The sequence below is a fragment of the Macrobrachium nipponense genome, chromosome 3 (genome assembly GCF_015104395.2).
Source record: "Macrobrachium nipponense isolate FS-2020 chromosome 3, ASM1510439v2, whole genome shotgun sequence".
NCBI lineage: Eukaryota > Metazoa > Arthropoda > Malacostraca > Decapoda > Palaemonidae > Macrobrachium > Macrobrachium nipponense.
This window is the reverse complement of record NC_087202.1, coordinates 127,376,171-127,401,873: the sequence shown is the minus strand read 5'-3', so window position 1 is coordinate 127,401,873 and position 25,703 is coordinate 127,376,171. Positions and strand designations below refer to the sequence as shown.

General features: G+C 38.1%; 1 long non-coding RNA gene across 1 annotated transcript; it reads left to right on the top strand.

The window, feature by feature from the left end:
- Nucleotides 1–2,915: 2,915 nt before the first annotated feature.
- LOC135222280 (uncharacterized) lies at nucleotides 2,916–6,124 on the top strand. Its single transcript, XR_010316259.1, has 3 exons — nucleotides 2,916–3,038; nucleotides 5,089–5,201; nucleotides 5,493–6,124. It is a non-coding gene; the product is annotated as an uncharacterized LOC135222280 (long non-coding RNA).
- The last annotated feature ends 19,579 nt before the right edge of the window (nucleotides 6,125–25,703 follow it).

Genomic DNA, 25,703 nt, shown 5'->3' with positions numbered 1-25,703 from the left:
GCTCTAATTTCGAAACACACGGTATAGTATATATATATATATATATATATATATATATATATATATATATATATATATATAAAACACACACACACACACACACACACACATATATATTATATATATATATATATATGTTATTATTCTGTATATATATGTATATATATATATATATATATATAATAAAATATATATATAGATATATATATATATATATATAAATATATACATATGTCTGTTTGTGTGTGTGTATGAGTGTGTGTGCAGACTGACAGAATGACTAACTGATAGATAAGTAGATCATATTCAAAAAGAAACGATAGGAGTAAATGTTATGAGCTGATATAAATGTCAGTGTTGAAACATTTTGATGTTTTTCTTTATCCCTTACCCTGTGATGCGGGTAACAGCAATGATGGGAGTGACCTTGCTTTAATTCTTGTTTAATTTCTTGGTGACGGTAGAGGGAACAGCTCAGATTTCAAATTCTTCTCCTATGCTGTCCATTTACAAAGACCACTACTGCATCATTTCTTTTGTAAAGGTGACTCCATCTTTGTTTTATTTCTTCATTCTTAGGGAAGCAAACAAAACGAACATTATTACCTCTTTTGTGTGTGTGTGTGCGTGCGCGCGTGTGATTCGATGAATAACGGCAGAAAGCGCAGTATTTTGGCAATTTGTTTGAATGGCAGCAGTGCTACTACATTTGCGGACGTGCAAATGTTTTTTTGCCAATCATCTGCCTAGTCTGTAAACGACTGAGAAGTCAGCAGCCTGACCTGGGATATAAACAAGATCGGGAGGCACCTTATGACGTCACAATCCACGCATGCGCTGGTAGCGACAAATTTCGTGCCCCCCGTCAGTTGACTCCCTTTTCTTGGGACCAGGGTTCTGACACTCCTCTATGCAACCCTCGGCGTTCTAAAAACCGTGTACCCAATATTTTGACCGGATATCAACGTTTCTCCTTCTAACAAGCAATTTTACTTTTGAAACAGCCCCAGATACACTAACACTGGGAATACGAGATGGTTGTCATCCTGCTCATATGACTATCTGCTTCCGTCCGTCTTTCGGCTGTTAAAAAAATGCCAGAGGGGATAATACCAGTATAAACAAATACGGTTTCGGATATATTTCTCAGGCATTTTCGAAGGACTCATATAGTATATAACGGTGGAAATTCACAATACTTGTGCTGGAGAGGCTGCACAAATGAGGGGCTGGAGTCGTCGTACTCATTTGCGGCTGACGTCACGCACTACTTTTGGAACTGCATCTCAACTGGTTTCCTTAAGATATTTATATCTTATCCATAAATTTCAAACAGCTGGGAATTTTCGGTTCCCAACGGCCTATAGAGTTGTTTGCATTGTCTATCTAGCATGTTGTGAATTTCTACCATTAAGTTTCACCCGTTAGGAAATGACGTGAAAAAAAAGTAGAAAAAGGCCAGGACTTCCAATTAGCCTTTGTGTTCGTTGGAATCAATTGAAATGCATACTCGGATAAACATTAGTTCTCATTCTGTATTTGCCTGTATTTATACCAAAAGAGATTCATTCGGCAGGAGTGAAAGCAATATATATATATATATATATATATATATATATATATATATATATATATATATATATATATATATATATATATACATATATATATATAGATCTAATAATAATTATATATAAATATATATATTATATATACATTCTATATAATATCTATATATATATATACAGTATTAATAAAGAGCTACTATTAACCTAACCCCTTTAGTACAAACCTTAAATTCATATTAATCTACGTATATATCACCTGAGTTGTGCTTCAGGTGAAAAAAAAAAAAATTCCATATTTCGTCAATGCACAATTTGTTCTGTTTATTGCAGGTCTGTCAATACATCGCAGCCGCGAAGGTAACGAGTGGATAACTATGAGAGTTAACAAGGCACGAAACTACGCGTTGCTCCTCCATTACTTTCTGACCCAATCAGAAGCGCAAATCCAGTCCTTTTCTTGGAAAAAGACAGGTAAGTCTCTCTCTCTCTCTCTCTCTCTCTCTCTCTCTCTCTCTCTCTCTCTCTCTCTCTCGTTGTCCTCCTTCCTCGACCCCTACCCGCTTCTTCTCCCGTTCCTCCCATCTTCTCTCCCCCCTGTCACTCTCTCTCTCCCCCGGCTCTTCTCTCTCTCTCTCTCTCTTTAACTCATCATGTACCAAAGAACAAGTGATTGCATTTATTTCGATTCGCGGCTGGAAGTGGACCCAGGATTCTATCATTATCTCGTTAATTGAGGCTCGTGCGTATGTAAAGAAAACTACTCATTCCAGCTGCCTGTACAAGCCACGGTGGAGGTTCACAGGCTCTGATGGCAGTTTTTAACAAAGTTTCAGGCTTACCATAACTGAGGTCATGGAAAATGGCGCTCGAATGTTATAAATGTGAACATATTGTGATCGAAGCGCGACGATTCCTTCTCCACTACCATTCGAGCACCTCCCCACTCCCTCCTGAGGGTGACACAGAGGTGACGTTACTCTATTGCTAAACTATTTTCTGGGACAATCATCGAGAGGACATCTTTTTGAATACAGCTCTGCCCAGGAATTTCAAAGTCTACTGATAGTAAACCAAATTTGCATTTTGACATCTAATACGCAATTTTACCCTGAAACATTATCCAGTATTTTGTCATAAATGGTTGTATTTACGTATGGCCACATTTTATATAAATTCTTTATGATTACTTGTTGTATCTGGAAATTTTCAGGTTATCATCTTTGAGTACTTTATTAAATCATTCTCGCAGCCAATGTGATTTTGTCGACCACTGGAATTGCTAAACCAGTTCAGCTCAAGAATAAGAACCTTTTGCCAGTTGTGTGATGATGAACGAACTCTCCTTTTCAGGTCCAGAGAAGTGCATCACGGCAACCGGTGCTCTCCTGTTCACAGTCCACCATTACCCGGTTGTGCTCTGTTCCGTGCGATGCTCCAAGGTTCCCGAATGCCTCTCCTGTAATTATGGAGGTGAGATACCAGAGGTGGCGTGCCTACTTTTTAGATTATTATACAGAAAATGCAAGACGACATTTCTCTTCCGTCTCTCTTTGGCGGTGTCATATTTATGACGTTACACGAACACTTCATTGATCGTAAGAAGGGTCGGATACAAAATGAGAGTGTAAGGTTTTTATTGAGGGGGAAAATGTTGTGATGGTGGGTGTGTATGGGTGGGACTGGAAAGAAATGAGTGATATATTTCTCCAGAGAATGCATATGTGCTTTGCTTTGTTTGGAGAGCAGGAAAGGGTAGTTTTAATGGGTAACTACAAAAATGGCAGTAGGTGACAGAAAGAGAGATAAACAGAATTTTTCTTCCTGGAATAAATGTATTTGGGATTTGTCTTAATTTTTGGCAATTAAACGTTCCTACGGAGAAATATGAAAATGTTGAGGAAACTGTATATCAAATTTTGTATTTGAGCAAATGAGATGAAAACCCAAGTTACTAGATATAATGGTAGGAAGTGGAGTTGCTGATAATAGACAGCAAACTCCATACCGGGTTGATTCTGGTGGTCCTTTTAGCTGAGATTTGTGGCCGAAGTGCTTCACTAAAGTAGGTGATGTTGATTTAGATAGAGCTTAAAAAATAAAATGACAGCGACGGTTGGTCAGCCATGGGAAATCGATTTTCGGAGTGATTTGGATTCCAAAACTCTCTTGTGAATTTGCTAGATATTTTTTAGAATATCTGAAATGGCCACAAGACTAAACATATTTGAACTTCCACCCATCATCAGTAACTCCACTTCCTACCTTCACATCCAGTAACCTGGTTTTTCATCTCATTTGCACAATTACAAAATCTGATAAACGCGTTTCCTCAACATTTTTATATTAAAACTACCTTTTCCCAGTCTGGAAGGAGGGATAACTAAATCTCTACAATACTGTCAAATTCATTCAATCCTTAGCTGACTATTTCAGCCAAGTATCTATGGTCTTCCTCAGGGATGCTCTAGGTTCAATCTGAACTGCATTTTAATACATGGGATAGTATAGCCAAACAATTATATAAAATAAACACGAATAGAAATTTAACCCTGAAAGAATTACATCACACACACACCTCATTCCTCAGCAGAATTGTTAAGAAATTTCTCAGGCCATTTGCCTCTCCACGAATATCCTGGCTCTAAAGAGCTCCCCACAAATCACCAGCCAGCCACCCCGCATCCAGCACAGCTGGTCCCAACCTCCTTGGAATAAATGGGACCAGCTTAGAGGGCAAGTTATACTTCATTAGTTTCGGAAACAACTGCTCATGATTACTTGTATGTTAGTCATCCCACGTTTTCGAGTAAAAATCTATCAAATAGTTTTTGAGTAAAATATCGAATAGTTGGACCTCGCTGCAGAAGGAGGATAGAAAGCCTCCCAGTATGAACTGTGTTGGTCATTAGTGCGCTTGTGTTGTCAGGGAACACTGTCGCCCTTGCGGCGATCCGGGGAATCTAAAATCAGCTGACTTTGCTATATTAGTTTGGAGGAGGCGTGGAAGCCTCTCAGTGAGCACTGTGCGGGACGCAGGGTGGCTGGTGAATTTTGGAGGTCTTCTATATGTCACCCATATAAACATATACGTTTCTTCAGACTTATCGCTATTAATGGTCATTTAATAACGAAATTATTGTAAGGAGACAGTTAGTGCGGTGTAAGAATAATTTGTAACTCTGCCACAGAAGAAAACTCAATTTCATCGTGTCTCTTTTAGCCTCTCTCTGGAATATAATTCTTAGAAAGGATACATAATCAAGACCTCAGTCTTACAATGATGTTCCTTCTTATACATTTATTCTGCCCTCGTTAGGTAGCATTTGGGGGACATATTAATACAAAAACTTCATTATTTAAAGTTTTTACAGAAGAAAGACTAAAAGATATATGCCACTGGTTATATGTAGAATAGGACTTTTTTTTCCATAGACCCTTGAGGGATTGATAGATGGAAATTGAAACCTTTCCTCTCTGAACACATTGCACCTCAGCGGTACAATAATTCTTCACTTTCCAGGTCCCTCTGATACGTATGAATTGCTCAACACAACAGCGCCCATTACGTCAGGACCTTCATCTGTGTCAGAACAGAGTGGCTGGGACAATTTTACTTACACAGTGCCAAAAAAGGTTAGCATTATTTTTTCCCCTTATCTTGTCAGAATTCATTTTCAGTTTGTAAACCCTTTGTATTGATCATGAATTCAAAGAATACTCAAAATGTTTTATAATGGTGAGTAAAGTAGCCGAATTCTTTGGAGTTGTTGCAACCAAAACATATGTAATTATAACTTCAATTGATCAGGAGCTGAAAAGCAATGTCGTTTTGGTTTAAGTAGGATGTTGATATTGGCCTCGAAAAAAACTAAGCTGTTTAATTTCCAGCTAAGACAAATGATATTTTTTCTATAATACTCCCAGGTAAACTCGAAATGAGGAATATTCTGCTACCTGTACAGTCCTCCTTATAAGGGATCAAGAGGCAGGTGGCCAAATGAGTCATCCAATATGAATATTGTTGTATGGTTGTTGTTTTATGAAGAGCACGGGAAGCTTTCAACAAAAGAAAATATTTAAGATTAAGTGATTAGTATTGATCAGAATAAGATATTTGTTCTAGAAAAATTCCTGCATCATGGACTTGCATATTTTTGAAGTTGAATAGTAAATCAGTGGCCTTAGCAGTAATCAAAATAACATGAACCTGATATTCAGTGCGAACAAATGACTGGCGAATTTTTGAGTTGTATAAGAAAAATGGTCAGGAAATTTCTCAGTCATTAGTTGCCAGTATAAGTTGGCAAGAAACCTCTTGAGGGGTATTCCCAAGTGACCAGGTCCAGCCACTGAATAGGGAGGAAATTTCACGTAGCTGATACCTTATTCTTTAGGAGGGCGGCTGACTTTCTGCATAAAATGTCCTCTTAAAAAAAAACTACTAAGTAGCCGCTTAAGAAGCAAGCCTGCATTATCTGGCTCAATCTTCAGTCATACACACACTCAACTGTATAATGAATCATTCAGCAGGACAAATAAAAGATGAAAGCTATGAATTTGGCTGAAGACATATGATCTTTTGTAATATTATGTGGACAGTGGTTTGCAGTTGTTTAGAAAATAATTAATGATTTATTATCTATTTTCTTCAGTTGTTGTCTTAAAGATTTTTTTAAATGTCTTTTATTCCTTGTTCATTAGGTATTTAGGTATGCATTACATATTTTATACTATAAACCAAAATGAATAAATATAAAGGAAATAAAACTATCACTTGAACCACATACGCAAAGGATTTCTTGCCATATGAAATTAAGCGTTTTTATAGCTACCTAAAATTGGCCAAAAAGAAACTGGTAATTGTTAGAAGTTTGCAGAATTATTTGCTTTTCAGAACAGAGAGTTCTTCCAGGAACTTAATCACAATGTTTGAAGCCATCCTATGAGTAATCTTCAACATAACCCAGAGGGCATAATTGAACATAATCTATTTGTTATCTCAGTGTCCCCAAGGTGCTGTTCCAGTAACTTATGACATTTCCCGAAACCAACTAGGACCAACTGTCGAGGGATACACCTGTAGCGCAAATGCCTGGATTCTGCAACAGCTTCAGATGGGAAAGACAGGTACTATTTATGTTTCATTTTAATGCAGGAGGAAAGAAAGAGGCCTTTCTGATGATTCTTGCATTCAACAAACATTGCTTCAGTGAAGAATTGTTGCATTACTATAGACAGATGTTATTAGGAACGAATGCGTCAAACAGTGCACTTTGTGTAACTTCATCTTAAGCTGATTCCTGATACCAACAGCCCACCGCTTGTCACTATAAACCTGAGTTCATCTAAAGCAGTGGTTCTTCAACTGGATGACGTCAGCAATTTCAAGGGGAGGCTTAAAGAGACACAGCTACATCATTCAGAAAAACGGGGAAAGGGGCTGTTCAGTGAACATGACACAGAAGGAGACAAAGATAAATTGAAATTCATTCTTTTTGTTGACCAATGAAAAATGGAACAGAGGTCGTCCAGGACTTGATCTGTGATCTCTTAGCGATGTTGTGGCCTTTCCGCTGAGCGCTCAAATTTTTGAGAGAATCTGACGCAAGGCAGATGCGGGTCTTTCTCTTAAAGTCTCTTTCCTTTCGGGCCAAAGATGCCTGGGGCAGAAAACATCACAACTTTCTCGGAAGGGAAGTCTCAAGCACTGGGTAATATTTCTTGTCTATCGGTTTCATCGTATTGGTTCTTATTTTCCTTTTCCTTTGGAGATATTAGAGGAAAGCATTTCCTATTCATATACTTTATTAGAACATACGCTTACACACACTATATATATATAGATGTATTCTTCTTAATTACGAAGATGAAATATCTCAACGTACTCCACAAAGAAAACGAAGGATACAAAATATCTGGACCGTGTTCGCCACCCACATACTTCTGTATGCCGAAATCATTTAAGAAATAATTTCCCGGGAATTACAAGTACTCTCTCTCTCTCTCTCTCTCTCTCTCTCTCTCTCTCTCTCTCTCTCTCTCTCTCTCTCTCAGCAGGAAGATTGTATGGAATGACGTCGAGTCAGGCATTTCTCCAATAATGACATAGTGTAACTGACGAATGAAATTAAATGAGCACAACAGCGGAGGTTCAAGTAACAACCCAGTCCCTCTGAAGTCATTCTTAACCATAACGGAGACATCGCTTCCAGACCTGCTGTATCTTGTAAACAACTTCAAACACATCCAACTTATTCGGTGCTAAACAGAAGTGAACCTTATCTCAGAAGGCTCAGAGTTCCTCTGTAGACTTCCTGGTCTATTCAGAAACTTCTTTCCTGTTACTGGAATGTCAGTGCCAAGGTCTTACGAATTTAGTCGGCTACTGCATTTTAAGTGACACTTTCGTCTTTCTTATTTCCTTGAAGTTATTTCGCGTTTCTTCCTCCTTCCTATGTTCAGATAATTCAAGTTGTCAGGATAGCATAAGTCTTGCGTGTACGGTATTTAGAAGTACTAGAAGGAGAAAAATATTGAGAGTGCTAGTTATATGATTGAAAATAGACACTTCAGTCTTAGGGTCAGCCTCCAACATGAACTGGCAGTTCTGGAATCAATAGGGATTAAAAGACTCCTCGTCCCTTCGTTATAATCAAACCTCTGCCAACCATCTGGAACTTCCCCTGGTCGATATTGTATTTTCTGTCTGTCAGTACTTGCACTTCCACTAAATAGGTTGGTTCAGCTTATGCTTACATCCGATGTTTTTAAATCCTTTGAAATACTTTTTTTGGGTTCTATGGCTGTTACGTAAAACTGTCCATTGGTCATTATTTTTAAAGTCTATAATCTAATGTGCAATTCATGTTTTTCTTTATTTTCTGCAGCCCTTGGAAACGTAACGAATTTATTACGAAACGTCGGGAAGAAATGCCTGTTTTAGCCGAGTCTTTGTGTTCTCTCCTCACTGAGATTATACACACATACATACGCAAGAGGTAAGACTAAAATAATGATGCTGGAAGGGAAGAAAACTGAAACCTCTCATTATAAAAGGGCAACAACATTCCCCAATGAAATCCCGAAGAGAGACAAAGGAATTCCCCAGAGAAATGAGGCATCTGGTCGCGGTTTCTGTCGGTCTCATTGAGGTCGTCCCCTTTTCCCGTTTCTTTTCATTCCGCCTTATTTTTCCCACTGACAGGAGGACCTACCAGAAGAGAATTGGATGGAGGGGATCCCATAAAATAAACGAGGGTTGCTTAGGGCCACAGTACTCTTGGGAGGCCTGTTCAAATGAAGTCTGCGTAATGAAAAGGAGACTATTTCCAATAAGACCAGTGGGTAGCAATTTAGTGACGACAGTAGTCGAGTACAGAATGTTTGACAGAATGTACAGGTATTATTATCATTAGTATTGTTTTTATTATTCATATTGAAGCAGCCCACACATACATACACACACACACACACACACACACACACACACACACACTACTCCTCTTCTTAAGTATTATCTCGGCCAATATCCCTTTGAGCAAGAAGAAAAAACTATTTTATCTACAAAGATCGACGCAACAGCCAATGTACCGATTATTACATTTATTTTGGAGAAACCAATAAATATGTTTTTAAATACCACGTTGCCTTTGATTAGTGCTGCTGGTTTTCGAAGGCCAGTAACTTTCTCCTTCCATATATTGGAGAGGTTATATATATATATATATATATATATATATATATATATATATATATATATATATATATTATATATCTTACCCCCCTTTTGACAAAACTACACAAATTGATAACCCTTACCTGTTGACAGCGGGCGCCCTCTGTCTGCAAACATGTCATTAGGCTATTAGCTCACATAAATACAAAATATACTATTTATTACCCAAAGCAGATGAAACATAAAATAGAACAAAATTATTAATAAGTCATAGTGCTAAAAACCCAAGTCTACCCCACAAAGAAACTATTAAGTTATAATTCCACTCTCCTGGCTAAGTATTCACTCACAGACCCAAAATGTCAATTGTTACATTGTATCAGTCAAGTTAGAGAATCCCGTCTCTAATATCATGGAATAGAGCCCATCTGTAATAAAGATACGTAACACAATATTAAGTAAAGAGATACACTTCACACTTCTCTCTTTTCAAAGGCAATATTAAGTAAAGAGATACATTTCACACTTCTCTCTTTTCTAAGGCAGCTGTTTCTAAGTCATTTAAAATATGTGCTATACCTTTAAGATGGGGGGGGGGGGGTGCTGTTTTCTCCCGACACCTGGCGTTCGCTCAACCATCTTTCCTCCTATCACAAAGGAATGTGTCTTTCCCCCAAGTGCCTCGATCGGTCAGACCTGTGACATCCATACAAACGAATTTACATACCCACCACACCCCAAACTGCCCCTGGCAACAGTATGGACAGCCTCCAGCTTAAAAATGCATATGCATCAGATTCCTTCATCCAAGTAAGGACACACGATATGTAATTCACTAACACATCAATCCATACCTGTAAGATATATATATATATATATATATATATATACATATATATATATATATATATATATATATATATATATCTAATAAAAGGAGCCCATAAAAACACCAAAATATAGAGAAAAAAGTACTATATTTCAGAGACTGCTGTCTCCCTCTTCAGGTAGATGAATGAGAAAAGTTTACAGAAAAGGTGGTATTTATACCAAGAGGTCCATCCACAAACAAGCCAATTTAAGTCACCCCCGCTGATAATCTTCCTTTAATCTTCTTAAGGGTTGGTTGAATGAAGAGGTTGTCGATCGTGTCCGAAATCCATGCTCCTTTTGAGATGTTCATTACCTGCCTCTCTTTTATTAAGGCCGATTCCATCATTTGACTCTTGTACCGGCAGTTTTTTCTAGCCAATCTGTACATGGAATACTTTGAAACTACAGTAATAAATGCAATAAAACCCAAAAACATGCTGTGGATGAGATACGTGGATGATATCCTAACATTTTGGGATAATAGGTGGGGCAATTTTAATGAATTCCTCGCGAAATTAAACACATTAGTGCCCAGCATCAAATTTAAAGTTGAATGGGAAAACAGACAACAAAATTCCTTTTCTTGATGTTTTAATAATCAGAGATACGACAGAATACAAATTCACCATATACAGAAAACCAACGTTCTCACTTTCATACATTCACTACTTTAGCTATCACGACAGTACTATCAAGATAGGTGTAGCTAGTACTTGTTCTTAAGAGCCTTACGAATTTGTTCCCCAGAATTCCTGGAAAAAGAATTTGAACTAATTCGCAAGCAACTTTCGTCTTTAAAATATCCTGACCATATAATTGAGAAAGCAATTCACAAAGCAAACGTAATTTTCTACCGACCCCCTAAAGACAAGACCAGAGATACACCCAACAATAAAATAATAATTCCCCACCTGGACACGATTAAGAGAATAACCAATCCCTTCGGAAAATCGAACCCTTTTGTATTTACTTACCCAAACACCTTAGCCAAATCCCTGATTAACGTCCAACAAAAGGCATCTCCAAAGGACTCTGGGGTATACGAAATCCCATGCCAGGACTGTGACCAATCTTACATCGGATTTACAGGTAAATCCCTTCCCCAGAGATTAATACAACACAAACGGTCAGTTAGGTATGGACAACAGAACTCTGCTATTTTCAACCATATAAATGAACATAACCATAGAATACTCGGTAATTTGTCACGTGTAATTTATAGCAGCAACTGCCGGTACAAGAGTCAAATGATGGAATCGGCCTTAATAAAAGAGAGGCAGGTAATGAACATCTCAAAAGGAGCATGGATTTCGGACACGATCGACAACCTCTTCATTCAACCAACCCTTAAGAAGATTAAAGGAAGATTATCAGCGGGGGTGACTTAAATTGGCTTGTTTGTGGATGGACCTCTTGGTATAAATACCACCTTTTCTGTAAACTTTTCTCATTCATCTACCTGAAGAGGGAGACAGCAGTCTCTGAAATATAGTACTTTTTTCTCTATATTTTGGTGTTTTTTATGGGCTCCTTTTATTAGATGGAATTCTGTTGTTACAGAACATTGTTACCAGTCAATATATATATATATATATATATATATATATATATATATAATATATATATTATATATGTGAGAGCGAGAGAGAGAGAGAGAGAGAGAGAGAGAGAGAGAGAGACTCATTGTGCCATAAAGATCCATACACAGTCGATGACGGAAGGTCCCTTTTATCGAAAACACTCGCCATCCGTTTAACTCTGTCAGAAAGTGGAACTGACGACAAGCATTCAGTAAATATTCTGGACAGGGACGGATAAGAACAATCAAAGCATTTATATTTTGGATCAAAAAGAGAATTCATATTAAAGAAGAAATTCAAAGTTTCACGAAGATCTGGAGCTTTTCATTATGCGATATTTTCATAACCGATGTGAGGCAAACAACGAAATTAAGGATTGTTTTCTGATCAGAGAAGTAGACGAGCTATTGTATATAATAGCAGACTGACTTTCACTGATGAATGAGGATTTCTTTTAGATATTGCGAGAAGGAAATGAGGCAGACTGATTATCTCTAAATAAAGAGGAAAAGCTTTTTGGCTGATGAAACAAACCACAGCAGGACACTGGGAGATACTAGAAATGAACAGGTAAAGGAAAAAGGTCAAACTGCGAAACATGGAGTAGAACCACTGAGGACTAGTAGGGTCGAAGAAAGTCTTCTTTCAAGGCAGAAAAATTGCTTATTCTCTAGTTATTTATTTCATTTTAGGAACAGAAACTTCCCAAATCTCTCCTCTCTTACCTAATATAAACATTTCGATAACTGGCTATCCAGTAGGTAACATCGAGAGAGAGAGAGAGAGAGAGAGAGAGAGAGAGAGAGAGAGAGAGAGAGAGTTAGTCAAGCAGCAAAACAGGTAATGCTGACGATATGTTTGGATAATACAATTTGAGATTTGACCTTGGATTATTTAATATTTAGAGTAAGAACGTATTGGTATCATTACTGAAGTTATTTCTGATCGGAGTGGGAAATATCCATTAAAATTAATCAATCTTTCTAATCGCATAACCGAGTTCATATAATTCACCTTTGCACAAAATCGGGATTGCCGAACGACAGCAGGTAAGTGGATAAATCCTTAGTTGTAGCTTCGCATTCATTGAGGCATAACTAATGAGATGTTGGGATGAAAGATAATAGAGTAACTGTTGACCTTTTCAATGGCAGTATGCAAGGAAAGAAATGCGGCCTGGAAATATTATAATGAAGCTTCTCTAACACAGGCGGGTAATGTCAACATCACACTCTACAATAGACAAACAATATGAAGAAAGGATGCCATAGGTATGACTTATATACCTATAGGCTACCATGAACTGCAAATCAATTGTCTTACCTGGTGGGAAACGGTCGTCATTTTCACTGGACAACCGTTGGAATAACCACTGAGTCCTGCCTCCCCCTGCAGATAAAGAAATAGAGATCATTTATCAATTTTACCAATAAAACAGTATGTAAGGTCGTCACAAAATAAATGCTCATTGGCGAGATTCAATTCCAGTAATTATTTATGTTACCTTTAATCGAAAAAATACGAGAATCTCAGAAAGGTCTTCATGAGGCACCAAATGGAATAACGAAAACAGACTGGAAGAATGATGAACACGCTGCGATGCTAATATATAACGTTGACACTAGAAATAAAATATGCTGTACGAACCCTCCCTGGCCAATGTTCTACTAGATCCTCTATTTACCTTTCACAATGTTTCTTCAAAATCCTCTGTTCAACTTTCACAATGTTGCTTCATTATCTTTCCCTTAGATAATGTTCCGGAGGTTTAATATCGATATAAAGATGTTGACGCTCATACTGAAAAGGAAAAATGTAAAAAATACCAGTCTTCGTACTTTTCAGCATGAATTGTCAAATGCAGAAAAGTGCGAGTCATTTGTGTCAGAGAAGCAAATCACTTTATGAAAATTAACCTTTCCCCGAATTCCATTAAGTGAAAACACCTTCTATGCGTTACGTGTTGTAATTCAAGACTTGCTTTATTCCCATAACCCTATCCGTCCCAAATACGAAAATGATAAAAAGATACAGACACCTCTTAGTAATGTAGGTCAGTTTACACGGAAGTGACTTGGAAAATCTAAAGATGAAATTGTTAAAACTTGTTCCCTAAGATACGAGGAATTAACTGCAGTTCTTCTTAATACAGAGAAGGAGACTCTTTTTTTTCATCGGGTCATTGAGCAACAAACTTAAAAGAGGCAGAAATACGTTGAATTACAGTAAATTACATTTCTTAGGACCCGTCCACACGACCGAGCTTTGCTCGACTAACTTTGTTCGATGTGACGTCAGAAGCGGAGAAACCGTGGCAAAGTTCTGACTTTTCTCGCTGTTTCTCCGCTTCTGACGTCACATCGAACAAAGTTCGTCGAGCAAAGCTCGGCCGTGTGGACGGGGCCTTAAAAACCCTAGAGAGGGATATTCTTAAAAAGGAGCGTTCAGAGTAATAAACCACAACCTACAGAAGCCTTCGCAACCACTGGTGATAAGACGGGATCCATATTAAACCTGCTCCCTAATCAGAGCGTCAACTCCTTTCGCCGAACCTCTCAATAATGAAGATTATCCCTTTACATTTACCGGTAAAGAAGTCATTGGCGGACATCTGAACTCGTTCGTTTAGAAAGACCTTTCAAAAGTTCATCCCTGTTGCTTTCGAGCAAAGGACTGAACCCTCGTCACAAGTCACCCGACTCTATAGAGCCATCATTTCGCTTCACGTTCTCCGTGAACATTTTGAAGGCGCTCTGATTAGTTCTTTGAACTGCTTCTCCTGCTGTCATTCATGGACGGGGCTCTTCTTCTTCCCTTTGCTTCGGTTGTTATTTCTTTTTTAAAACTAGGTCAGTCGGGTCTCCTCGATTTTGCATAAAATGATAGTTTCTCTTCCATTGTATTTGTGTGCCTAAATATAACGACCTTTCAGTCACCTTTACCCTAACTTTGACTTACGATACCTTAAATTTATCTTGTTACATTTATTATTAGAAATTTATTTTACCTTGAGAAAGTCCCCTACCAGCAACAGCTTCTAAGTATTTTTGAGTCTACCTGCTATTTGGTCAGCTTCAATTCCTGCCTCCGACACTTGGCAAGATTCGTTTGTTTACCTGTTCAAACTACCATCCCATTACTTGAAATTCCTCTATCACTTGAATATCCAAACTCTACTCAACTCTTAAAAATTCAGCCAGTATGGTCATCTTTACAAAGCTTTTTTGATGTGTCAGTTGCTTGTTGACACTCCTAAGATATTCATCAGCCATAAAGGTTCTCTCAGGGAAGCTTCTCCCACATAACTGTACAGCTCTTGCTCCTTCTTCGTGTTGCTGTTGATGGAGCAACATACACCTCTTTCCCTCCTCTGTGATTAATTATTCTCGCTTATTCTTTCCTGTAACTATACTACATACGCTATTCCCGCTTTTTGCTCATAATTCACAAACCCCACCACACTTCCCCTTACTCCTTTATTGGGGCCAGTGCAGTCGGTGCACCTCACGTGGTGCACTATAGCCAAGACTACAGGGTGTCTGCACCTACTCTTGAGCCGTTTGCTTTACTTCATTTCTGCTCCATTTTTTTAGTCTTGCTGTCCAACTTCTCTTTTAATTCGGGGTCTCTCTCAGTTCCACCTCTAGATCCTTATTCTTCTTCTTCATTTTCTGGACCGTCTCAACATGCTGCCCAAACACTCCTCCTCATTTTTTACGCTGTCTTCGAACGCAAATTCCATCAAATCAATCAAACACATTTTCTTTCACAGTAAAGTACCCATTCTGTCTCTCTTTTTTTAACTTATTATCTTAGGTTAAGTTCTGGTTTTTGTCAAAATTACAGAACCTACTCTGTGACCTCGTGTGAACATGAGTGAATAAGAAGTGAGCCTCTCCTTTCCTGGGAAACCGTGTCCTACCTGTCAGGTAACAGCGATTCCATTTACTCTGAGGATAATGCTAAGGTCACACATTCACGTATCAACGCACGCACGCCCACGCGAGTGGAAATTGGTAGTTAGTAACAGCTTATGTCAGTAAACCGTAAATGTAACATAAAATATATGTAAAATCGTAGACGTACGGTGACGGGTTGTCTGGGCTCTAAGCTCCGCCCATTAGGGCGCCGTAGCCCGCTACAGTTTTGAAATGTTCAAAACAAGTTGTGTGTGGTCATGCCAAATGTCACCTGACGTAGCTCCAGGCATTGCACGTGGGACCCACAGTGACTACTGCAGGGTAGGCGCTAGGGTCACCTGCATTGTTCGCCGTCGTTATTTTCTTTCCGCCGCAAAGCACATGGGCCTCCTAATTGCGCTGTAGCCTACGGGGAAACCGATTCGCTCATTTACAACCCTGTACGACATGGCAACGCTGTAGCGTGGTATAAAAGGTCAGGTTGCCGCCCTCAGGTCCTACTACAAGCTGAACAAGGGAAAGGCCCGTGCCAACAAGAAGTGTTGGCTCAATACAACAACAACAACCCTCAGGTCAGCTGTTGTTTCCGTCTCCCAAGACGAGCAGTTTCCTCCAAGTACTCTCCACAACGCCCTTCAAGATGCCGAACCTCCTAAAACGACCAAGGAAGGGACCATCAACGTCGCATCATCTTGCAGGACCTTCTTTCGGCCCGGAGAAGACTCCTACAGCCACTCCTGCAGACATTCAGGTCGAGGAAATGTCATCTTCCACCTACAGGAGTCGGAGTTGGATGAGATACAGAGTGATGACAGCGACACGGAAGACAACTGACGGACAGGGAGAAGTGGGACTGCCAATGGTATGTATATTATCATGTCTGACTTAATTTTTTTTATTTGTTGAAAATATACAATATTTTACAGTACATGCAGAATTCTACCAAAGTGAATGTACAACCTGAATTTTCAGAATGCAATATTTTTACATTCTCTCATACATGTTCCATCACTTTACAGTGCTCTGTTTTCAGGCCGGCCATTTTGTACCCTACAGCCCCACAACGGTGGGCGTAGTAACGACGTGAAGTTGACGTACATCTATAACATTACAGTATCGGCGTAAGTTCCAGGTAGACGTCCGACCTTGCTTTCTTTTCGCGTACATTTGCGGCGCAATTTACGGTACCGGCTTTACGTCCGTGAGCCCGTGTCCTGTTTGCCAGCTGTTCAAGGTCATTTCACCGCGATGATGCCCACGATCCACATGCGTGGGCATACACCGTCTTGGTTACGTGAATGTGTGACCCCAGCATAATATCCCTTGTCTTGAAGATACACAGCTTGGAAACCTCCTTCTCCTTCCTTTCCACGAAGCTTAAAACTTCTGACCTTTCTTTCGTTTATCCTTAATACGTCGTCGTCTGACAGATTATTGTACTGTATAGTCTTTCTACGTTCAGTTCCATTCCTTTTTCTCTTTTTCCTTCCCATTTCTTGCTCTCACTACCACATGTGAGGATGAGGGCATTATACAATTGGTTACACTGATGAATATCGACATAATCACTTACAGTAAAAATCATACTAAAATATCTTCCTGCAGATGAAAAACTCCCATAAAATAAAAAAAAACTCTCGTCATCTATGGAAAATACTTAATAACGGGAAGGAGAAAAAAACTTTTTCAATAAAAGTTGTGGTTAGTCTCCCCTAGACTTAATTAAATTTCTTCCTTATATACAACATTAATTGGATTTCTACTAGAATTCGTTCTGTTGCATTACCTTTAATATACTTTTCAGGTCGAATGTATTACGACATATCATCTCCGCGACATGATGTTGCATCAGCTTTTAGTTGATGCAATGTGTCATTGGTATTTTTTATATATGTGCAGCATTAGCTTTTAAAATTTTAAGAATATGAACACATCCACACATACGTATATATATATATATATATATATATATATATATATATATATATATATATATATGTATGTATTATACGCATACATTTATGTATATACGAAGTTACAGTCCACAGGAGAAAAGAAGTGCTTTAATTCCTTTTAGCTCAACAGTTTCGTCCTCCACTGGCCCTTATCGAGAGCTGTTTACTATTAACTAAGGCACAAAGGTTATAGGGCACCCAAAGTAAAATGTAAGAAACAGAAAAAAAAAGCAGTTAGATAAACATTGGTCATTGGAATACATGAAATTCAGTTACTGTAACAATATTGTAATTTGAAATGATTTACAACCAGTTCGAAGGTTTCAGAAACCAAAAATATCTTTTAAAACAATTCATCTAACAATTAAACTAAGCTCTTAGTGAAAAGACAACGGTGCCTTATACCACAGCAATCAAGTATAGCACCTGTAAATTGAAACTATCCTCTGATTTAAATGATTCATAACCAATTCAATGGTTTCATAACATACAACAACGCTTCAAACATGTTTACAGTCAAAAGAAGTCTTTGTTTAGTTTGTACTGTCCTTTAACTATATGCAAAAAGAAGGGATCTGTTTTAAGTACCCTTGAATGATTACTAAAATAGTTGCAATCACTTATAGCATTGCATGCACTTAGAAGTATACGCCTCTCTACATAATTATTCGTTTTAACAGTACTTGGGAACAATTCCAGAAAATGGGGTCATTTCTCCTGATACTATATTTGTGCTGACTTTTTCGCACCTCACGTTCCTTTTTCGATTGTCAAATATAGTACTTCTTATATCTGTATGTTTTAAGGAGATTGCCAGCATTACTGCAATACGTTTGAAGAATTTAAAAATAAAAAAAGATATTTACATTTATTTGAATTACAATGTGAGGATGTTCTATCAGTTTTACTCTGAACAAGATGGCATAATAACAGAGTTCCCTAGCCCCCGCCCCCCCCCTCCCCCCTTCTCTCTCTCATGTACAATTTTACATCAGAGAATGATAAAAGAAAAAAATAAGAAAGAAGGAAAATAATGATGAATGTCAGATGGTATGATATTTATGAGTCGATGAATAGTCCAAGTTATAAAATTCCTGTTCTACGGATCCTTCCTAAGAAATAAAATGGACTTTTACCTCAAGAGAAACACTATAAATCAATAATAAAAAAAAACTTCCAATAGAAGTTAGAAAATGAGTAGGCTAAACTTCGTGCTATAGCAATTATTTCTTCGAAAAGTCATGATCAGCAATACTAAAAAAAAAGAATATGTCCTTTGTTGTATATTAAAGCCACGTGTTACCTCAAGAGATCAATTTTGATTTTTAATCCTAGGGTGATCCTGGATGATAAATATTACTGGAACTGTCGACCTGATGTAACATTGAAACAAAGTCAATGTGTTTAAACGAAGCAGAATTTCATAATATCAATAGTAAAGAAAGGGATCAGTATCTGGATTACTATAGAAATTTGTATAATTGTGTGGGTACTGAAGGTCTCTAGAGCATGGCTATGTTGGTCACGTTACCACATATGTGCAAAAGCATCTGCAGTTACCAAGAAACAATCCCATAAATAGAAAGAACATTATTAGAACAGAAATTACCTCCGGATCATAGATGTTTAGGCAATTGACAAGGATCTATAACAGCCATTAAAATACTCTACTGTTAATAATATGCAGTGAGAGAGAGAGAGAGAGAGAGAGAGAGAGAGAGACTTACATTAATAATTGCACTCTGAAAATCAATCATTCAAGTACGCTACCTTAATGTGCATCATTTTATCACGCTTGCATTCCGGCCTCATTTTCAAATTTTCGCCCAAAGTACGAGTAGAATATCAAAGAAAAGCAAGAAGAGTTGTTTTCCAGTTCAAAGTCGGGTGAATGGAGGAGGGATGTTTTTATCTTCAGAGAAAGGAGCGGCACATAGCGTTTGGGAAAATTAGCTCAAATTCGTCTAGCTCTCAAATAAATAATAAAGACTCCCAGGTTCTCGTCCGCGATAAATCAGTTTCAATTTATCTGGCTTGTCATACAGTTCGCACCTTTCCCATCATTTAGAATTAGAAGCCCCTTCTCAGGTCATTGCGAGTAAAATAGAAAGCCATTAGGACACTCCTTTGGAATCCCCTCAGGATTTGCGGCGTAAAATCAGCGCCAATCGCGGATCTTAGCTAGCATCTTCATCAGCCCTTAACGACGTCATTCAGACGAGGACAGGAAGCTAAGTGTCTCTCAAGTCTATTTTAAGGGTCCCTGTCCAATTCCCTAAAATCACCTATAAGGTCCTCTGGCTGCCATTAAGCGTCTCACGCTGACTGACTAGCCGGCCACCTACATTTGGTCAAAACACGTGGAAGGGAGACATTCAATTCTCAAACCACTCATTGTATTGTATCAATTCCCTTTGGTTCGCGATAGCCTCTTTAACACCTATGCCCCGGCAGCCATCCACTTTTGACCCATCATTTAATATCTTTTGCACCTTGTAACTTCACTCATCCTAACCTTTCTCTCCCTTGCAACGCCCTTCTTTTGTTGTACACAATAATGACACTAGATACGGTCGAAATACTGTTTTCTTCCAGCACTACCTGAGGATTAAGAAGGTCTGTGTGGAAGCACTGAACAATGCAAGCTGACCATCAAATAGATCCAAGATGCCGCCTGCACTGATGGGGATATAAAAGAGTCTGGTAGCCCTCAGAAGTCAATTAGGTAGGAAGCCTTGTCACAGTGCCCTACGCCTGTATGTTTGCCCCTTATCCTCTGGCTTAAGCAAGAAGTCTACAAGTCCTTCCTTGGACTTATACTTGGACAAGTATCCCACTCAACACGGCCTTGTGTGACCTGTCTACTCCAGTTGCTGCCTGCCTACTCCCTTCACTGTTAGTGTGTTCCTCGACAACAACGTCTACTGGCTCACCCTACATTCGAGTTCAAGTCCACTGGTTCATCAGGTAAAGTGCCAGGAACTTTATTTCCGTTTTAGCTATCAGCGTCTGTAATATAGTCCCTATTCTTAAAACCTCCATCCTATCCCCAGATCCTCAATCCATTTGAATTTTTTCTCCCAATTATATTCCAGTGGACAGTGACCTTTTATTTTAGCGACATATATTCGTGTTACTAGTGAAGTGATATAGTCATTTTTTTTACTAGTGATGTTATATTTTGCAGCAAGCATACTCGAACATATCTCTACTTGGAATCACAGTGCAAATTACGTAACACTGATTTTGCTCTTATGCCAATGGAGTAAATTCTTGCAATCTCTTAGTTTCATTCATTACAACTTTGAATGTCTTGCAGATTTACCAGCAGTCCTGTTGCTTCCATCTGTTTCAAGCAATGGTGCACTTTGTAAAATATTTCAAGTACATCATATTCTCAAGTGATCACATATACTGTACAAGAGTGGTGCAATTCCCTGCCGTTCTTTGTCAGACCAGTTGAAATAAGTCAATTCTAGTTATTTAGGTACATTAATTAATTCGTACCTGGACCGGAACTAGTAATTAAGTCTTTGTAACCCTTTTAACATAGTTGACAGTGCCATGGGGTTCTATAGAAACCCTTGTAATGTCTTTGCATTTTTAGTGAAATTATACACTTTTAGTGGACTCTGTTTCTTTTTAAACCAATATGGTAGGTTAGTACACTTTTCACTGAATAACTTTACTTTTTTGTTCGCTGCCCCTTTGTTGGACAATCATATGCATGGATTAATTGTCCTGTTGTGACGGCATTTAAATTGAGCCAAGTCACTGATTTACTTAAATCAACTATCAGATTGGGACCTAACACCGTGGTACGTGACTATATATATATTGTGATGGCTTGGTATCCACCACAATAATCACACTTACCAAAACACTTGTGTATTCACACAAAAACAATACTTAGTCCACAAAAGGTGGAAAAATATTCATAACAAAGGTGTACAAACTCAATTCAAGGGGTCAAAGAATATACTCTTAATAGAACCCTTAATTTTAATACACAAATTACAGACAGAAAGGACATCTGAACCTCAAATACAATAAATAATTAACAACACACTCACTTAATACCTACTATGAGATTCAGGGCCTCTGTAACACGGTTTTTTCGCAATCCACTTTTTATCTATGCATTTCTAAATATAACACTTTTTCAGAATACATATTATATCAACATGTAAATTTTGAGTGTATTCTGCACTACGTAGGTTGAATAAATTTGGTACTTACAATGTAAAAGTGACCTTTTTTGAAGACGGGCCAGCTTACTCAGAGAAAAGGTTTCGAACGCACACGTTACGTAACTTATGACATCATTTCTTCCCTCTTTCTCGATGGATGATTGGCTGTACGTAACGAAGGCTAAACCTCTGCAACAATGACATACAAATTTAAATACAAGCAAAGCAGTACACCTTTATGAACTCTGGAACCTCTACACTGATAATTGTCATAATGAACAAAACAACAATATATATTAATAAATACAAAAACACTTCAATTATTAGTCTAACTCCCAAAATAAGTTTCCAAAGAAATTACAGTCTACTTTATAGGTCACAATCAGATTGACAAGAAGTAGGGAATAGTTGGTAATTAAACAAAAAAACATAGTAGACAAGCTTGATTGATAACTGCTATATCCAATGTCAAGCAAATTTTATTTTATTGGCTATCTACCTATTTACTGAAAAAAATAGCAGGTACCGTATATTGGCTTTAAACCTTCAGTAATAATTATCGTCAGAATGGTGACTTCATGAGGCTCCACCCACTTTCGCCTCGTTATAATTCAGGATAACACTGAAGGCTACCATGGGCATTGTTGTATTAGAAAATTTAACTTCTGGCTATAAAAACTAATTTCTCGAGTAGCTGTAAGAAGTGCTAAATGATCCTCAAGGATCCCAGCAGTTGGCCTAAACGTTTAATTCATGTATATTACTGCTATACTGTTGCGGCACTACTGCTACAGTAGTATTACTACGCTAGCACTGATACCTCACACACATCTATGTATCGTTCCGCCATTCATAAAGTCTTTGGGTTTCAGAGCCGATGGAATTTCTGTGTGGTGGATGGGCGGGGCAACATTTAGTCAAAAGGTGTGTTTCCCTTGCTTACGTAATGAATGTTTTTCGACACTTGGCTCGTAAGCATTGGCCATGGCGTCGGCTAGATCCTTTTTACTCTATAAAAATTAAAACTATCGGGTTTAGGTTATTGATAATGCTGACAAAATTTGTGTGTGGTTGTAAAATATACATATGTCAACTTTCAGCTACATCCGATGCTTTGACAAGGAGCAAAGTCCAAAAAACCGTGTTACAGAGACCCTGAATTTCATAGTAACACAAAACAACTACACACTTAAATGGACAGGTCATCAACACATATATACCAAAGGGTACATGGTCCAGAAAGGAGGAGACCAACGAAAAGAAATAATATCCTGCCAAATTACACACTAAATACCGACGACTCCTCAAAAATAATTCATATTACCTGTTCTCACGTCTGGAGAATCACTCAGAGTGGTTGGGAAAAGGAATGGTTCCCAAAAGCTGTTGCAGAGGGCAGAGTTCCACTAAGTCCTGCCAAGACTGCAGCAGTGCTAACGTAGCCGTGATCACTTTACTCCAACTGCAGGGGCAATACCTTCATAAGTTCATACCTGATGTCAGAGAGGTCCCCTAGGTAGCTTAACTAAGCCAAGGGTTGCTGAAATGAGCTGAAGAAAATATAATCCTGGAAGGGGGAGAATTTCACTCGTCCCGACTCTCCAAAATCCACAAGATTCCAGCATGCTTCAGCTACAGCAACAGTAATATCTTTCAGCGGCAGCAAAGCAGCATCTTCTCAAATAAGTCTCAGAGAACGACTGCCTTTAACTCCTCAGTTCACGGAGTCTCACACAACCCTTAGTATAACGAGGGCTTCTCCACAAACAAGTATCATGAAAAATAAGAACAGTCGTTAAACAAACCATAAAACCAACATAAGCAAGTAAACCACCGTCGATTTTTTTAAACCGGGCAAACTTGCACTTAACTTGCACTTAGCTGCTTGTCGCTGATTGGATGAATGTCGTGTTGTCCGAATCTCTCAGTTTGGTTTTCACACTGTTTCAGAATTGTGATTGTACGGCCATATATTGGGATAAGAGCCAAATTGTGTAATGTTATGTAAATACCAGCTGTACTAAACTTAAGTATTAAGAAGTTACATACCAAATTATTATATAATAGTTAAAAGTTATGAAACAATGCCCTCCGAAGCTGTAGACTTGAAATATGTTTCAAACGCATGAACTTTAATGTTTGAATTTCTAGCTAGATTTTTAGAGCAATCATGCCATTGGTTGTTTGAAAAAAAAAACATATTTATTGTACATTGCTGAAGGTTGTATAACGCCTAAGAACAAAATACTATCGTAGAAATGTAAGCTTGTCAGAAAATTTGGGGTGGAGGAGTTGTGGGAGGAATAGCCTCGGGGTTGACAGAAAATTGACGTACTCTCAGCGGGAGGTTCAAATGCGGGTTGTGGTGTTCTTGTCTTCATAAAATAATGAAGATGTTTATATATCATAATGTTCATTTTTGGCATTTCAAAAGTATTGCTCACGGAATGTCATTAATGTATTAGGATATGTATAAAGGCAAATTACATACAATGAATTTATTCATACCATTTCCTGGCTGGTGTGCCTCTCTCTCTCTATATAAAATGACAGCAAATTGACTGTTCTTCAACTAGAAATTTTCAATTATGTCCTATTACAGTTGGTTTTTCTTTATCTGGCGTCCATCGTATTTTTAGATAGGCCTTACTTATTTATTTTGCAAATCATAAGACTCCTCATAAATAATAAGAGCAGAGCCCTTATATTTGAGAATGTTAATTGTTCTGTTGTCTTTTGTTCCATCTCAGTAGTACATGGAAACAAAAGGTTCTTAGGAACTTAAATTTCAAGTATATTTTCATAACTGTTCATTTTAATAATACAGTAGCTGTATTGGGCAATAATGGCATTAATGAAGAGAAAAGCCAATAATAATATTAAAAATGATAACAACAGTAAGAGTCACAACAAAGTAAACAACAACTAAGTATTGATAACAGTAGTAATAATAATACATCAATTAAAGGCGTCAGAATTATATAAACAAAAGTATCGATAACAGTATTCAGGGTCATGGATGATAATAAAGTATCATCAGTATCATGTTAACAAAGTATCAATAACAACATGAAATAAAGCTAGAATTTTAGTCCAGTGTCAGAGCATCTTCATCACTACTGTCATCAGTAGTGGTATCATTCAAGTAAATTACAAACTCATCAAGTAACTTATCAAATGCTGAATCTTTGGCACGATACACTTCTTCGATTCTCTTGACATGTTCTATAGCATTTTGCTGTGGCGCTGGCAGATCTGAAGGAGTTCGAGATTTGTAACAGAAGGGTCATGGTCAATGTTATTTAGAACCAACCAGTCTATTATTTGGGCTTTTCTGTTGCTACTTGTCGGGATTGTTGATTATTTTAGAGTGATAAGGAGCATTATCGATGATGATAAGGGACTCCTTCTTGATATTAGGAAGAAGTTGTTCTTCTAACCACATTTTGAACCTTTCGTTATCCATCGAGTCATGGTAATCGCCCTTTGATCAGTTTTTTTATTTGAACATAAGCAATACTCCCGGTACAAAACCGTCATCACTTCCTGCGTGTACTATTATAAACCTGGAGCCTCTCCCTGACTTCGTTTTCGGTCCTATTGATCCATCTTCATTAGTCCAGCACTTTTCGATGGTGAGGTTCTGGTTCACCCAAGTCTCGTCCACGAATACCTCCGGTCTTGGGTTTGGACTCTCTCGATTTCTCTTCAGTTCTCTAAGATACTTGTTCCTTGTTACAATGATGTCCTGTCTCTCCATGAGTATCTTTCTTCCGCTTGTGACTTTCTTGTACCTAAAACCAAGATTCCTGACTATTTTGTAGAGGGAACTTCTCGAGCCAGTAAAATTAGTAGGAGGTTCCCGAACTTTTGCCAACAAATTTGCTAATGTAGGAAGGTCTCCTCTTTCATAAAAGGATAGGATCTCTCCTAACACATTCT